We start from the raw sequence: 8,451 nt of genomic DNA on the forward strand, positions 1-8,451 counted from the left end.
ATCCTCGTGGTACCAATCGTGCCGACCTCACTGGATTCATGGCCATGATAGTCTATTCTGTAGCCACAGGGATCAAATCTGCCTTCCTACCCTGATTGTTCATTAGCTAGTATATGTGATTCATACCTCTCGGGATGTGCATTTGCCCTATCCTTGGATCATTCACACAGTGTGCAATGCAATCGGTCTTTCAACAACAAACGATTCGGAACTTCCTCTTCAACACTTTAATAAAAACAACATTAGAAGAATGGATTTAAAGTTCCACCGGTTTCCCGAAGACCTACCCGAGGAAGGGATTCATGAAGAAGGAGAACGTGGTGAAAGGGAAGCTCAAGTCGAAGGCACCGGACTGGCGGAAGGTGACCCACTAGCGCCCCAACAAGCTCCGTCTCCATCCAACCCCGGGCATGCTAAACGGTTCAAACTTTATCAGGATAGAATTGGAGCAATGCTGCAAGAAGTCACCCAGCTAAAGGAGTCCGTGAATGCCAGGTTCACTGTCCTGGAACGTCTAGTGAATGGGGTGCAGTAGTCCGTGCAGCAATTGGTCGATCTGCTCACCTGCCGTCGCGAAGACACAACACCATCTTCCTCTGCTCCTCCGTCATTTTTTTGTCATCTGGGAGCTATCACATACACCCTACCCTCATCTCCGCGTATCGGCATTGGTATCTTTTTGAATGTCCTACGCTCACATGAGTGTATGTGATGGATTACTAACCTACATAGTTTGACAAGTTTTTTTTTTGGGGATATGTATATGGCTATGGATGGGCTAGATACTTGTGTTTTTTTTGTGCCCATGAATGGGCTTTTTTTTTGGGATGGATGTTATACTACTGCCAACCTTGGGCAGTATCTATTTTGGATATTTTGGGTTATGGCTATTTATATCTAATCTATCTTTACTGCCATTTGAATTTGGTCTGCTTTGGATGATACTATCATCTCCTATTTTATTTAGTTTATATCAACTATGGTGTGTGATGCCAATGATGCGTGATTTTTATCTCCATATTATCTGCTTACTACAGTGCTCTTCTTTTTCCTAATATGCATACATGTTTTCTGTAATGAGAGGTCCTTTTACATCTATCTATTGTGCTTATGCTATCTGAATTGTGGTTCTCCCAATTGCTTCAACTTCAGTCAATTTCTATTATTACATTCTCCTTTGCCAATGACTGACAAAAGGGAGAGAACAAATCCACACCCTGAAGGAAAATTGTGTGTGTATCTGCTTATGGATGGTGGTGCAAGTGTTAGGGGGAGCAGCTGCAAGAAGACGGGGAGAGTGCTGTTAGGGGGAGCAGCTACTGAATGTGTGTATGTGCATAAAATTGTGTAAAGTTCATGTACACACAATTTAGGGTGTTTGTCTAGAAGTTGTTATAGGGTGTTTTGGTGTTTTGTCATGTAATTGACAAAGGGGGAGATTGAAAGTACCCTGGTTTGTCAATTAGCGTGACATTGAGTCAGACAGACAGAGGAGCCCCATAGGAAGATTGATCAAGCATCTGCCTCAACTAGATGTGTGCTCGAACTCGCCACAGGTAAATCTTAGCCTCACATCCCATGTCCCAAAACACTAGGTAATTAAAACCACTAAAATTAAATAGAACACCCAAAGGTTTTTGGCTAGAAAACTTTTTTCAAAAACAGGAAAATCTTTAAGTTTTCTACCTTTGTCGATTTATCAACAAGTGGTTCGATGAAATCGAACCCTGTTGTCAATGTCCTCGAAGATCACTCGATATTATCGAAATGAGGACATAAGATGTCCAACAACCATAAAGATCTCTGGATAGAATTATCGATGTATCGATAGATGGTTTGATATCATCGAAATTTGAATCTCGAGTCCATCGAGTAGACTCGATAAAATCGACATCAGGTCTGTTGTGTCCAAAAGTTCTGCTAAGGCAAATCATGTAATCCTCGATATATCGAAGAGCTCCTCGATATCCTCGGAATTCAAATCTCGATGATATCGGAAGCCCTTCGATGATATCAAATTGGACACATTTCTATTTAGCAAGTTTTTCAGGTTGTTTTTTTCTTGGACGAGGGTCACTCGATAAAATCAATATTCAAATATCATTCACATCGAGGCATGGTCGATTTCATCGAAAGAGGACAGAAACTGTCCAGCAAGCTTATAGGAAAAATTCTATGAAATTATCGATGAATCAACACTGCCCTCAATATCATCGATATTCAAATTCTGATGATATCGAGTGATGCTCGATCATATCATTTACTTGAAATTTTTCAAGGAAAGTGCTCTCACATTTTCAAATGTCGAGGAATCGAACCTCGTATCGATGAAATCGGAGTTCGAAATCCGATGACATCGATGCCCGTTTGATTTCCTCGACCAGTTTGTAAAAGGTTTTCAAAAGCATTTGACAGTTGAGTTCGTGTCATCGAGCGGCCAGTCGATGCTATCGAGAGTATATGCTCGATGATATCGATCCTGCTCAATGATATCAAACTTTGTCAAAAATGTGACCATTTTATATCCGTTGGAACCTTTTGCCTATTTAATGAGAGCTTGCCCTTGGTTGTTGAATAGAGAAAATAGAGAGTGCTTTTGTGTGTTTAAACCCTATATCATATACCCTAAGCCTTTTCTCTCATGGAAGTTCATCCTCCAATCCGCCCTCATCATTAACATTCAATAGAGTGGATTGGGAAATTAACTTTTACATTCAAGGATCCTACAGTTACCATCTTAATGGCAGATCATTAAGCTGGAATGCCTTGAATGCATAAATGATTGGAATCGCTCTATCTTGCTTATAGGAAAACATTTAATAGAGTAGGATTCCATCATAACCTTGACCTAACTCGTCGCCATGTATTGCTATATCTTCTGAGTTGCGGTTCAAGGAAGCTGAAGATTCTTCGTCATCAAAGGAGGAGATCTTCATTAATGTGCTGAATGAGGCTCATCTATTTATCTGTAAATCATTAGAGTCCAGAAGACCCTTGTGATCATTCCTTTTGTAGGATTAGGTCAAGGTATTTCTCACCCCTTGCAAGTCATCATAGGAGGCCTCTGGCGAGAGTGTACATGGGGGTGCTTTGTGTTGACCCTTGCTCTATGGAGAGCATAAACTCTTAGGTCCTTATGTAGGTCATTGGCCTATGTGGCCTAAAAGTCGGGTGTTGTGTGTTGACCCTGGCTCTGTGGAGAGCATAAACTCTTAGGTCCTTGTGTAGTTCCTTGGCCTGTGTGGCCTAAAAGTCGGGTGCTATGTGTTGACCCTTGCTCATGGGAGCATAAAGTGTGTCGTGTAGACACGTTGTGTCAGTCTAAGTGTAGGTTGTACTGGTTAGAGGTGAACGTGATTTAAAACCTCCGGTTTGAGGTGAACCTGTTGTGAAACCTCCTTTAGTGAGATCCGGTACACTTAAGGGTTGAGTGTATCCACCGGAAGTGGAGTAGACAAGTAGTCAAACCACTATAAAAATAATTGTGTTTGAGATTGTTATTGTCTTCTATTATTTGTGTGATTTCCTTAAATGCATTCATACTTAATTAACTGAGATCACACCTCACACATAGAGTCACATCCATCATAACTAATTTGCATCTTGTTTATCTCTCAATTAGTTTTATGAATGGATCCTCCATTAGGCTTGGAAGCCATTAGAGTTACTCTGAAGAAATCCTAATACGTGCATATTTTCTCAAAATAAGATTGATAGGATTTTAAATTATCATAAAATATTTAAAAGTCTTATTCACCCCCTCTAAGACATATTGGCATATTCCACTTCAACTAAAGCTGTCATTACTGCAATTTTAACGCCTTCTTTAATAGTTGAAGGAGCTCTGTAAAGCTTTTTTCACTCCATTCATGATTCACCTTTAATTTAAAAAGCAGTACAATGAAAGTCAACACGGTGAAATCTTGGGCCCCAGGGTATAGCTTAGTCATTGCATCTCGTAGATTTGCTTCAGACTTATTAGTTTCATTTTCTCGAAAGATGCCTTCGACTATAGGGCTCACATTTGGCTCATCCTGTACAATTTCATCTAGGTTATTACCACCAAGTTCTTGAACGATCGCGTTGTGAACCTCATTTAAGTTCGGGACACTATGGGATTATTGAGAACTTGATTCACGTCCAAAACACTTAGGTGATACATGCTCCCCATGCATGTTCCAAACCCTATAGCTTGGGTCGAATCCATTTCTCATTAGATGTATTTCCAAATCATCATAAGAAACCGTAAATCATGCACATCTGCAAGTGGTACATGGATAAGGAACAATTTCTCTACCATGAAGGTTTTCTTGTGTAAACTTTGAAAAGCTTCTTATTCCAGAAATAAAACGTGGGTCAAGGAAACTTAGTGTCATCCACTCCCTATTCATTACAGCCGGATCCTGATTAACTAAGGGGTCCATTTTCAACCTGCACCTTACCAAAAATTAAAGTTGAAAATTAGCCTCATGCACCATACTCCTCAAAGTTGGAAATAAAGGAAGTGCTATTAGATGATTGAACCCATACTGATGTTATCTTCCAAATACAATGTATTAAGGAGTTTGTAATCATTGTATTTTTACAACAAATTAATAATGTAATTTGTAAGTAAAATCTTAAACCACTTGCATAGATGAAAAGTCTCGCATGCAATTCTAATATATCAAGTACTTATAAAATCTTTATTGAATAAACATGAGTATTCACACCCATAGATATTTAAAAAAAAAAAAAAAAAACTTAATATGTTTAAGATTATTATTTTTTCATGCGTACTCATACTCTCCACACACGCCTGAACACTCGTACCTATTTGGTATATATGACTATCGGTATCTCCGAACCAACTTCGATCATCGAGGAAAATGAATTATTTTAGTCCTTCACATTCAACTTCAAAAATTAGGTTCAGAGTCATCCTCTGAACATATGGCTATTGGGTCATTATCCATCAGTAGTGTCCAGATGAGCACCAGATTCATCCATTGGATCTCTTCATCACGCCGTAGAGTTAAAATTCCTTCGGGTATATGCATCATCAAAATAGCCTACAGATAGGAAATTTTTGAATATTTGTGAGGGTATAGACAGAGAAATGCTATGAAGGCTTGCCCAAGGTGCATGGTTCCCAAAAGAAAGTTTGGAAGGGTCCAACAATGGTATGGCTCAACCTGTTTGCATTGTGACTAGGGTCTTTAAATACAGTCAAAGGAAAATGAAAAAAGAGTGTTGGAATTTTCTATAAATTGGGTTTTATGGTGCAGAGAAATTATCCTCAAGAATATAAAACACTGCAAACCTTATTGTAATTGGTAACCACCAGTTAGGTGAATGTAGTTTCATCTTGAGTAAAAACCCCATCCTAATATGAGTGGGATCAAAGCATGTGAATGTTTTTGGATCCTCTTGTGTTTCTATGTTGTAAGACCCGTATCCTAGACTGTACTATTCCGTAGGCTTCCGCGGTCCTCCTGGTCGAAATTCCGCAACTAGCGATGCGTAGACAGCAGTTGCATGTGATCCTGAGTTGTATCCCATATTCCAAAGTTAGCTCGACTCGAGATTGTACCCTAGCGATCGCGCCGTCGCCACGTATTACGCACCGAGGCGATACCCAGGCCAGGAGATATGGGCCCATGTTCAGTTCGAGGAAAACGCCGTGCGTTGCGAATATCGAGGAAATTTCTACAATACATCACATCAATCCATCAATCAATGTCAAATACACAACCTTACCTAGCCCATCCCTCTCCCATTCCCCAAGTCAACTCTCTCTTACACAACCCATACCCATCCTATTCATTTCTTACCATAAGTCAACAAGTACCATGTCCTCTCATGCCATCCTCTCTCTCTCTCATTTTCTCCAATTTTCAAGCAAACCCTAAGCAGCCCAACGTCCAAATATTTTCCATGAGAGAGGAGAAGCTATGTGTGGCCCACCTTCCTAGCACCCAATCCCACCCTCCAAGCTTCATCTCAACCGTTGGATCACATTCTTTGGAGTTATAGAATGTGTTGATGAAAGGAGAAGTCCATGATCAAAGGTGGGTGCTTTTATTTATTGATTTTGTGATTTGAGGGCCCACATATGTGGGGCCCATCTTGATGTATGTATTATATAGGGAGGGCCCATGGTGGCAGGGTCCCTCCCCTCACCATCTCTCTCTCTCTCTCTCTCTCTCTCTCTCTCTCTCTCTCTCTCTCTTCCTATTTTGTGGACCCCACTACGATGCACGTATCTAACCCATGTTGTCCTCCTACTTGGGACCCACCACTGATGTATATGTTTTATACCCACGCCATTAATCTGTTCATCAAACCGTCTAGCAGCAAGGTTGCTGCAGTGGGGCCCTGATGTATATGTTTCTCCATGCTGTCCATCTATTTTGGCAACTGCCATGTGGGGTCCACACGATAGTATGTGTGAGATCCGGACCATTCAGATGGTGTGGGCCTAACTTGACATGTACGTGTGGCACACCACACTGTCCAGCAGTAAGGACAGTGGGTCCCACCTGGAGTATGCATTGCATCCAGGCCGTCTAGGGCCTGGACGGCGCTGGCATGTATTCTATGTAATATATTATATACAATATATAATATTATATTATATGTATTATATATTATATATAATATAATATAATATAACTATATCATACATTGTATTTAGTGGGTTTATGTGTGTTTTATCCTTCTACCCAGCAGCATGGGATCCACACACACGTGTGGACTCCACCATGATGTGAGACGTGGACTCACCTTTATGTATATCTTGTCACGCCCCAAACTCGAAAACCGGGCTTACAAAATTCTCGATTGCCGAATCCAGTGCTAACAGCCTCCGTAGTACCCCATTCTCGTCTCCCCAGCGCACATGCGCCAGATTCCGATCCTAGGATCCTACAAAGAGGATTTTCAGTATGATTCTTTTTGTATGGAGCATAACCACAAGTTTACCCAAATCACAAAGGCAACATCACTATCACATATCCAGTAATATAATCATTTGAGTACAATGCTGAAAGGGAAATACATAAATCGAAAATCAAGCTCCAGAAGATCGCTGCATGCTCCAAGCTCAACACTGCTGCAACCAAACATCACCTGCACACATCTATCGTGCATAAGCTTATAGAAAGCTTAGAGGGTGGTGTAAGTGTGTGCACAAGATAAGTGCCAAGTATACCATAAATCCCATAAATCATACATCATCGAAAAATGCAGAAATACTGACAAGACATGAATCACACGATATCAAAGTAAGCGAAAATATACTGGTAAGTCCATGAGTGCTATCAGCCGTACCAAGGTTATGCGATGCAAAACATAATAAGACAATAACAGATACTGGGGATGTAATGCAATGCGCAAATCCTGACGAGCCACGAGTACCATCAACCTCATTTAGGCCATTTAAGTGCAAAAACATAGTAATCCAAAATGCTAAGTACTGTGGATGCAATGTAATATGCGGTGTGAATGAAATGACCATGCTGGAGTGTGAAGTTGGGATGATAGTACGTAGTATTGCAAGCTACGAAGTCCACCAGAAGAGACTTCTATCCAAATCAGTCCCATACCTAAATTTGCATAGTCCGACTTAATATGGTGAACTCCTGATCTCAGGTTAGTCGTACGCCCAACCGAAATCTTGGTCATACAAAGGTACACATGACTAATAGTTACAAACCACCAGCCCTAGTGGATAGTGAATGAATGAATGAATGGATATGCAATTTCTGCTCAATAAGTCCACATATCAGTACGGTTGCTCTCTAGAAAACATCACCGGGGTCTATTACACTCCACTCCGACTGCCTCCTCCCTAGCTGTACAACCCAGCGAGTGGAAGAGACCTCACTATCCGCCTGCCAATATCGGGCCCAGCTCGTCGATAGCGGACCCATTTACGAGCTGGTCATACTCAGCCTAGCTTATAGCTCCCTCACTCGGGCAGATAAGGCCACACCCCCTTCCAACCGACCACGACACAGTGGGAGACATGACCTCATGGTATAGGCACAGACGCTCATATTCCACTCGGTCTAGACGTTGGAGCATCTCCTGGTACCAAGGAGGTTCTGAAATTTTCGCCCAAGGACATCTTATGTGCCCACAATGCTAGAACCAAGCATTTTCAGTGTCCCATCTGGCCATCCATGATGTGTCAGTGGAGGCTACGGCCCTGATGTCACTAGGGTGTATCATAATCAAGTCACATATATGTGAGATGCATGAGTCACACTATCCAGTCATGCAGTAATCCTGCGCATACGATGCGATAATGTGGGCACTCCGTCTCATAAGGAGTCCCGTAAATAGTCTGCCCAATAGCGTATGCTATGATCAAACATTCCTTATATCAGGCATACATATGATGCGTATGGGCATGAATCATGGAGTTATACTAAGCATTTTATATGGTGATGAACTATCTTCACAACG

The sequence above is a fragment of the Magnolia sinica genome, chromosome 9, assembly GCF_029962835.1.
Source record: "Magnolia sinica isolate HGM2019 chromosome 9, MsV1, whole genome shotgun sequence".
Classification (NCBI taxonomy): Eukaryota; Viridiplantae; Streptophyta; class Magnoliopsida; order Magnoliales; family Magnoliaceae; genus Magnolia; species Magnolia sinica.